The sequence below is a fragment of the Pteropus alecto genome, unplaced genomic scaffold, assembly GCF_000325575.1.
Source record: "Pteropus alecto unplaced genomic scaffold, ASM32557v1 scaffold75, whole genome shotgun sequence".
In the NCBI taxonomy this organism is placed as follows: domain Eukaryota; kingdom Metazoa; phylum Chordata; class Mammalia; order Chiroptera; family Pteropodidae; genus Pteropus; species Pteropus alecto.
In genome coordinates, this window is record NW_006440638.1 from 29,216,737 (window position 1) to 29,224,012 (window position 7,276).

General features: G+C 36.6%; 1 pseudogene; it reads left to right on the forward strand.

The window, feature by feature from the left end:
- Nucleotides 1–819: 819 nt before the first annotated feature.
- Nucleotides 820–938, forward strand: LOC112484518 (annotated as a pseudogene).
- The last annotated feature ends 6,338 nt before the right edge of the window (nt 939–7,276 follow it).

The window sequence follows — 7,276 nt, forward strand, 5'->3', positions numbered from 1 at the left end:
TCAAAGTCTCCTTCCATGGGTGCTCTTGATTTGGGTACTATTCTGAACACAAGTTATTGGAACTAGAAACTCCATCTTTTTTCTTTACTCTGCTATGAATTATTGCCTTTTTTTCTATCCTGCTGAGTCAAGCTAAGCAGTCCAGGAAAAAACCTACAGAAGTCCACTTACTACTCCCAAGGCAAGAACTGAGGGTTCTTGCTAAGATAGCCCCCCAGTTCCTCACCGGTTGTTCTATTTTAGCTCTGCAGAGCAAAGGCACTCTGTAGAGATCTGCCTACAACCCACACCACTTCTGACATCAGTACCTTTCTTTAAAGAAATTCCTTTCTCCATCACTCAGTCCCTAGGTTTGATGAGACTCACCCTGCCATCATACACCTCTCCATAGTGGGGTAAGTAATCAGGCCTGGACAATGAGAATAATCCATTGTACTACACACAATGATTGATTCAAGGGTGGGGCTCATAAGCCAACCCAAATAGTTGAGGATAATATCCAGGTCGTTTGTTGCAGTTCACAAGAAAAAGGTACTCTCCTTCTACTAAGTTTGTTGAGCTGGGGGAATGGTAAGCTTTAGCTACTGGGGGCCATCTTTGACATGCCAAGCAGAGAGTTTGTCCAAGAATAAGGTGAACACAAAGGGAAGATAAGAAGTGGAGAGAGAGAGTTCTGATGATGTAGTTTGAGCACCTGGATCCATCTATGCCTGAAGACCTACTTCTGGATTGCTCTGTTAGGTGAGCCAATAAGTTCGATTTCTGCTTAGGCCAGTTTGAGTTGGGTTTTTGCCACTTCCAATCAAAATAGTCCAAATAGTCTACAGCCATGCCACCCTGAAAGTGCCCGATCTCGTCTGATCTCAGAAGCTAAGCAGGGTCGGGCCTGGTTAGAATTTGGATGGGAGACCACCTAGAAATCCCAGGTGCTGTAAGCGTTTAAAAAAAAAAAAAAAAAGTCCAAATAACTTACCTGCATTCCCCCAAAAGAGAGCAGGGCTGGTATACTGGATTATTTATATTGTAGAATACCTGACTAGGTGAGCTACTCCTGACATATTAGAATTAAAAGACCAGAATTTGAGGCCCATCTCTGCCACTGATCAACTGTGAGACCCAGGATGGTGATGATACTCCGCAGAGCCCAATTTTCTTCTTTTATAAAATGGAGAAAAACATCCTTCCTACAGATGTTGTGAGGATTAAAAGAGATAACGGATAGAAAAGAGCTTTGTAAATTAAAAATGGCTTTATAAATATAAGTGATTGTCATTAAATTTTAATAAGTGGATTGCCCAAGGAGTAGAAATAGCAGTAGTATTGGAAAGGCAATTGCTGAGTGGTGAGTAGCCGGGACAGAACGTCTCCTCTTTTTAAAGACGAACCTTGGAGCAGTTATAGAAAGAAAGTTTGATCACTCTCTACAGAAAGAACTTCTCATTGTCCCCAGGGAGTGGCCAGACCAGAATGAAACAGTTGCGGGATCAAGATGGGGACTATTGACCATAAGGCAAAGATGATGCTGGACTGAGCACCCCGTATAAATCAGGAGAAAAGGAGCCTCTAGGGCACTTCCAGCCAATATTCTGGTGAAGAAAGCTTTGTAACTTTCCAGATACTCTTATGCCTAAGTAAAGTGTTCAGTTACATTGCATAATCATTAAGTTCTCACAACATTTTAGGTTCTTTACCTTTGCTTTACATATATTGTCTGATTTGATCTTCACAATAACCCTATGAGATTGTGTGTATGGGCTGAATTGTTCCCTACCCCTAATTCATATATTGAAGTCCTAACTTCCAGTACCTCAGAATGTGACTGTATTTTGGAGACAGGGCCTTTAAAGAGATAATTAAGATAAAACGAGGTTATATGAGTGAGCCTTAATCCAATATGATTGTGTCCTTATAGGAAGTGGCGATCAGGAGGACATAGATAGGACACAGACCAAGAAACACCAATGAAGGACATAGAAATAAAGTGATCATAGAAGAGAGGTCTCATAAGAAACCAAACTTGCTGACAACACTGTCTTGGACATCTAGCCTCCAGAACTGTGAGAAAATAAATTTCTGTTGTTTAAACCACCCAGTCTAGTATTTTGTTATGGCAGCCCTAGGAAACTAATACATGTAGGTACTTCTATATTCTCATTTTGCAAATGAGGACACTGAAGTTAAATGACTTGCTCAAAGTCACACATCTAACAAGTGGAGGACCTGAGATGGTTCCCCAGGTAGCCTATTCTATAGTCCACATTCTTAATAACCAGACCGTAGAGATCATTCTAGAGAGTGGATTCAATTCTTCTCAGCTACCTTTGTTTCCTTTTCTTATCCATATATTTTGGTTATAATCACATGCAGTGGCATCAGATATCTGGCTTCAAGTCTTATTTATGCTTTTGATTGCTTTTAAGCCTCAGTTCCTTCACCTGTAAAGTGGAGTTGATGATAATAGTGGTATCTTTCTTCAAGAGTGTTCAGGAAGGTTGAATGAGATACTGTGCACACAAAGTGCGGAGCCCTTGGAAAACATTCAAAGCTATTTGCTATTATCATTGCACTGCTAGAAAGTGGGAGCTCCAGGATTCAAACCTAGAACTGATTTGGTCAAAGCTAATGCATGTAACCCTTACACTGAACTATCCAAAGTTGCTGAGCTACCCTGAACAAGCCCAATCCCCTCTGATCTCGGAAGCTAAGCAGGGTCGGGCCTGGTTAGTATTTGGATGGGAGACCACCAGGTGCTGTAGGCGTAAAAAATAAAAAAATAAATAAGGATTGTAAACTGACGAGGTCCTTGCAATCTGTGAGGTCAACCAAGGGTGGCCTCCCCTAAAAACAAACAAACAAACACAACAATGACAACAACAACAAAATTACTGAGTTCCTACAGAGAGGCACAAGAGCTATGGATATTTGTATTCTAACCCTAATACCCAGACTGTGTGGTTTTGAACAAGTTATTTAAATTCTCTGAAACTCATTTTTCTTATCTATAAAATTGAACTAACAACTACATAACCTCACATGGTTTAAATGAGGTAAAATATGTAGATGCTCGGTAAACATTAGTAGAGAATTTTGTCTTTTGTAGAAGGTTAGTTTCTAAAGACAAATGCAATTGGGGGGAAATATGGTATAAATCAGCGATTCTCAAACTTTTTGGCATCAGGAACCAGTGCTCCTATGAAAATCTAATGCCTGATGATCTGAGATGGAGCTGAAGCGGTGATGCTGGTAGCACTGGGGAGCGGCTGCAAATACAGATGAAGCTTCACTCCCTTGTCTGCTGCTCACCTTCTGTGCAGCCCAGTTCCTAACAGGCCATGGACTGGTACCAGTCTGCAGCCTGGATGTTGAGGACCCCTGGTATAAATTACCCTTTAAAAAAATCTCTTAATTGTTCGTAAAGTACAGTATGCAAAGTTTCACATATACCACCCCATCCTGTCGTTCTTAGGTACTAAAGTTTAAGAAAACTGAGATAGACTAAAGAAAGAAACAAAAAGAAAGTCCATTTTCAGATATGGAGACAATGAAACCATTCTGTCTTAAAAACATTATTAATCCTTAAAAAATGGGGGTAGATGGAACATTCTAAAGGATTCATATTTACCTGTATGCAGAATTTACTCTTTACTTATCTATAAGTCTCTAAAACATCAACAACAACAACAAAATAGATCCAATTGTGTTTGTGAGGAGTAAAATAAATAACACTGTCACCTCTTAAGGAATCAATCCTTAAATGTATGTATGAAGCAATAATGAAATATCTGCTGGGTTTGTCTGTCCAGCATTCCATTTTCCATTCTTCTAATAATAGTACTCAGCTTCTTTTAGGGAACTGCCCCTCCCCGCTCTTTGGTCAGAAGTGAATATGGGTCCCAGGCTAGTCAATCGTACTGACTGTCTTAGTCAGCTCTGGCTGCTATTACAAGATACCAGACTATGAATAATCGAGTCTTGGTGAGAGCTCTCTTCCTTATAGCTATGGATGGCTACCTTCTTGCTGTTTCCTCACATGGCAGAGAGGCAAAGGCAGAGCGGGGAGAGAGGGAGAGCAGGAGAGAGAGAAAAAGAGAGCTCTACGTCTCTTCCTCTTTTTATAAGAACACTAATCCCATTATAGGGTCTCTATTCTCATGACCTCATCTAAACCTAATTACCTCCCTTTAATTTAATTTGATTTGATTTGCATTTCCCTAATGACTAGGGATGTTAAACATCTTTTCACTTGCTTACTGATTTCATGTACTTTGGAGAAATGTCTATTCACATTATTTTCTCATTTTGGGATTGGGTTCTTTGTTGCTGAGTTGCAGGAGTTCTTTGTATTTTCAGAATATTAGTTGCTTATCAGATATATGATTTGTAAATATTTTCTTCCATGCTGTGTGTTGTCTTTTCACTTTCTTGATCGTGTCCTTTGATGCACGAATGTTTTAAATTTTGATGACGTATAGTTTATCATTTTTTTTCTTTTGTTGCCTGTACTTTTGGCGTCATATCTAAAAAAATCATTGCTAAATTCAATGTCATGAAGTTTTCCCCTAAGTTTTCTTCTAAAAGTTTTATAGTTTTTAGCTCTTACATTTAGGTCTTTGATCTATTTGAATTAATTTTTGTGTAAGGTACGGGTCTAACTTCATTCTTTGCATGTGGCTATCTAGTTGTCCCAGAACTATTTATTGAAAAAACCTGTCCATTCCTCATTGGATGATTTTGGCACTCTTGTTGAAATTCAACTGACCATACATGTGAGGGTTTATTTCTGGGCTCTCTATTCTATTCCATTGGTCTGTAAGTCTATCTTTATGCCAGCATTATTGTTTTGAAGAAAGCAAGGGTTTTAATCATATTAAATCTTAACATGATAGATCGTTGCTTTGTACATAGATGTTTCACTGTATTTTATTTATGTTTTAGGAAATTGTTTGGGGCTTGATGTTGACATGTCATGCATATAATTTTTCCCATTTAAAATAATGGGAACCAGGCTTCCTTCCAGTCTGTGTTTTCACACAAAACATCTGATTTCTAACACAGATTACTGATGTTAAGCAAGAGATTTCTGTATTTTATGTCTACTCTTAGTTGATTACCCTTACATTTTTAAACATGCATAGTTAATATCTAAAATAAATCAAGATCTCTATAATCCTATGCAGAAATGGATCTTAGAATATTTTAACTTAGAACCATATTCTTCCATCTTCATTGTTATTGTTGCCTATATATTTTTAGTTCCATTTCTAGTGAAAACCCCCAAAGTATAATTTTTAAAAGTCAGATTTATTGAAGGATAATTAACATACAATAAATTCACTCTTTTCTGCATTGTCAAACACATGGAGATGTGTAACCACTACCCAGTTAAGATATAGAACAGTTCCATCATTCCCCAAAATTTCCTGATTCCCCTTTGACATTGGCTCCTCATCACATCCTGAACCCTGGGCAACAATGTGATTGTTTTCTATCACTATAGGTTTTGCCTTTTTGACAATGTCACATAAATGAAATCATATAGTACCCTTTTGAGTCTGACTTTAACTTGTTATAATGCATTTGCAATTGTTGGGTGTATCAGTAGTTTGAATAGTATCCATTGTATAGGTAAACCATAATTTGTTTATTTGTTCATGAATGAAGGCTATTTGGGCCATTTGGATTGTTTTCACATTTTGACAATTATAACTAAAGCTACTATAGACATTCATGTATAGGTTATTTTGTCCATTTTCTATTAGGCTGTTGGTTATCTCATAAAGTTTTGAAAGTTCTTCATATATTGTGGATACTAGTCCTTTTTAAATATGTGTTTTGCAAATATTTCTTCCTAATTTGTAGCTCATCTTTTATTCCCTTAACAATATCTTTTGAAGAGCAGAAGTTCTTAATTTTGATGTAGGCCATTTTATCATTTTTTTCATTTTATGGATTATATTTTTAATATAATATTTAAGAAAAATTTGCCTGAGCTAGGTAATAAAAATTTTCCTCTCTGCTTCCTTTTAGAAGATTATGTACATGTAAGTACATAGTTCACTTTGAGTTAATTTTTTTTTTTTTTGAGGAGAGATTAGGGTTTATGTTCATCATTTGTGTATGGATATCTAATTGTTCCAGCATTATTTGTCAAAAGACTGTCTTTTCTCCTTTCAATAGCCTTTGTCAAAAATCAATCTAAATACATTGAGATACCTCTTCACACCCACTAGGGAGGCTAAAAATAAAAAGATAATAACAAGTGTTGACAAGAATGTGTAGAAATTGGAATCCTCATACACTGATGGTGGGAATGTAAAATGGAGTAGCTACTTTGGAAAACAATTTGGAAGTTTCTCAAAATGTTAAACATAGTAATACTATAGGCCCAGCAATTCTACTCCTCACATAGGTGAACAATCACTAAACCATAACCTTAGATCTGGAAACCAGAAAGGCTGTACACACCTTAACACACAGTTGGGGGCAACTAAATGTTATCCATGTGTTCCAAGTTTGAGGTCTTCCCAAGAGAAAAGAAAACATATGTATACACAAAAGCCTGTGCATGAATGTTCATAATGCATTATTCATAGCAGCCCCAAGGTGGAAATATCCTAAATGTCCATCAACTGATGTCTAGAACATAAAATGACACATTTTCTATGGTGTAGAAATACACATATCTATGGTATAGCTATACAATTAAATATTATTCAGCCATAAAAAGGAATGAAGTACTAACACATGCTACAACATAGATGGACCTTGAACAGTATGCTAAGTAAAAAAAAGTCAGTCACAAATTATATTATTCCTTTTATATGAAATGTCTAGAATAAGCAAATCTATAGGGACAGAAAGTAGATTTGTGGTTGCCTAAGGCTGGAGGAGTGGGAGAGTGAGGGGTAACTGCTAATGGGTACGGGATTTCTTTTTGACATGATTAAAGTATTCTAAAGTTAGATTTTAGTGATGTTTGCACACTTTGTGAATATACTAAAGCCATTGAATTGTACACTTTAAATAGGTGAATTTTATGGTATGTGAATGATCTCCAAAAAAATATGTTTTAAAAATAAATTGACCATATGTTTGGATCTTTTTCTGGATTCTATTTTGTTCCATTGATTTGTATCTATTCTTTCACCTGGACTACTGTAGCTTTATAATAAGATTTGGTACCGGGTAATATGAGTCCTCCAACTTTGTTCTTTTTCAAAATTATTTTGATTATTCTATTTCTTTTACTTTTCAACATAATTCTTAGAATCAGCTT